The sequence below is a fragment of the Glycine max genome, chromosome 13 (assembly GCF_000004515.6).
Source record: "Glycine max cultivar Williams 82 chromosome 13, Glycine_max_v4.0, whole genome shotgun sequence".
NCBI classification, from domain to species: Eukaryota; Viridiplantae; Streptophyta; class Magnoliopsida; order Fabales; family Fabaceae; genus Glycine; species Glycine max.
Window position 1 is genome coordinate 39,394,623 of NC_038249.2, and position 2,803 is coordinate 39,397,425.

Below are 2,803 nucleotides of genomic sequence, written 5' to 3' on the forward strand. Positions count from 1 at the left end.
TTTTATAAATTTGATATAAAAAAATGTAAGAGGGGCATGCCGCCTTACTTCACAAGGTAGCTCCACTTCAACTTAGAGCATTGGTTAAAAAATTAAAAGAAAAAAATATTTATTATAAAAATCATAAGAGAGGATAAAGAAGTCATATACAACATAATTTTACGTATTCCAATAAAAAAAATTCATTTTTATTCCTCAAGGGTGTTCACCTGCTTAACCTAAAATATATGCAAACTTAAAGGATTGAGACATAACTTTTAGTGAGTAATCTAAGACTCATTATGGTAGGCAAACTCTTCTTCCATAAAACCATTTCTCAACTCTCATGATTTTACCTCTCACTAAAACTTGATCCTATTTGTACTCATTCTTACAACTATTGTTTGCACCGAACTCAAACCTCAAACTTGACTGTGTCTAGCGTGCAAAATTAAAACTAAAATTTATTTCACATCATGTGGAAGTCTATTTTTTCCTATTTTTAGTTTTTTTTCTTTTATTATTTCCTTTCCCAGTTTGTCCCTTATTCCAAACCTAAACTCACAATTTCTGCCATCACAAAGAATAGTCTCTTTCACTATTCATCTTCAACTTCGACCAAGTCATCTGCCAACACTTGCCTCTTCCAACAATTTCCTGCGCAGTGCTTTGTGACCAGACAATTTTTGGCGCCTACTATTTTACTGCTTTTTTTGTTCTTCCTCTTTTCCCAAAATTGTGTTCTTCCCTCCTCTTCGACCACAAACATCGACCCACAAAAAAATGCATATGGGTATGTTGAAACCCAGATAAAAAAATTGCATATGGATATGTTGAAATTGACATAAAAAAATTTGCGAGCTTGTTCCATTAACAACACACATTTCTCAATACTTAAGCACCAACAATTTCATATTTAAAAAAGAGAAGCAAAACTCATATATAGAATCAAAATAGAGAACTGTCACCACAATATCCATTGATGGCAGAGAATATTTAGATGTGCAAATTTCTGGATGTCTTTGATTTTTGTGGTCGGATTCAAATTTGTGATTTTTTTATTACAATCTCTGCTTTGTGTTATGGGGTATGATTGTGTTGGTGAGGGAACGATGAATTGGAGTTTCAGAGCAACAAGAATGTGGTGGTTAAACTAGGAGGAGCATCATCGTAGACAGTAGCAACGCTAAAGAAGGAGATAAGAAAAACAGATGAGGGACAAGGGTAAATCAGTAAAGATGAATGAAGAAAGAAAAAAGAAAAAAAAATCTCATCCATCTAATTTAAAATTAATATATTTGATAGTCTGCCTGACTTTGGTACAAATAAGTTTTCCTTTTGCATGCTAAAGAGCATCCCCAAACTTACTAACTCTTAACGGGCTTAGATCTCGAGTCCATTAACTCACTTTAGTTCATCTCTTGAATCAGTTGCTTTCAGATGACACCAAGTAAGGACCCACCTTTCCTTTTCTTAACCCTATACTGTATATCCTTCTTTGTCCTTTGGAGTTTTACATAAATCTTTAATCGGTGTATAACCTTTCTTGTATCCACATGGGTAGCATAAAAGCATTTACGAACAACATCCTCAAGTAAAGCATAGGTTCACTCATCAATTTACCTATCAACTAGGCATACTTGTACACATTATCTAAACTAAACCCAATAAGGCAACAGACATGTCTCACATAGACATATTCACAGCATATATTTCGTGATTTCATTTTTGTTTGAGTTGTTTGCTTAGTTTTATTATTATGGTTTCACCTGACTTACTGTCATCTCAATCGACTGAGCTCTAGTTGTCAAGAGACATTTCTTTTGCTCTGACCTCTTACATAATTCATCTCAATAAGGCAAAGATTAACCATGTATTAGTTGGGTATGAACCATGCATAATTCATTCTAGAATACGAGAACTTTAGCTGTGAGTTCCTCAAGTACGTGATATGTGTGAACGTGGATCGTTATCGTAGATGACTAATAATAGTACTTTTTTTTGGGTCTAATAAAGGAACTCGACACTTGGACTGCCCTACATCCACATTTGTCGTTTGAACCACGTGTGCCTCGCTGCACAATGTATATTAGCCACTGAAATATGCTATATATATATATATAATTGAAGGAAAATGCAACCGACAGTTATTATTATGGTCAAGTCCGGAAAGAAAGAGAATGGAAATATCAAAAGGGAAATGGAAAATCAAAAGGGAAGTTTATCATATTAAAAAAAATGATTCGGGAATTTTATAGTATAATTAATGACGTCCGCATTTCAGTTTGACCATTTCAAAAGAAAAATTACTTTTGTTACGGCATGCTTTACTATAGAAAATAGAATTTTAGAATGGTAACTAACACACATTTAAAAATTCAGAAAGTGAACCAACAAAGTAATAATATATCAATTTATTAAACATACACAACCTATAAATATAATTTCAAACAATCTAAATATCATATAACATCTGAGCATCCAATAAATTTAAATAACATAATAAAAATAAAAATATTCAATAACTAAGTTTCAAAATGTGTCAACAAATTAAAAGAATAATAAAGTCAACAGTCAAGTTTAATAAAAAAAAAGAAAGAGAGGATAATAAGTCCTCAAATGTATGACTCAAGCTCTCATCATCATTTTCTTCGTTTATCACTGTACTGATTGTTTTGTAACCGGAGATCAATTTTTAGATAAGAAAGTAGTAAAACTGAATAACCAAAAGAAAATCTTTAACAAAGTCAATATATACATCTGTGTTCCCAAAACAAATATGATATGACTTGCTTCCACTTAACGGGTTCATTGAAAAACGTCA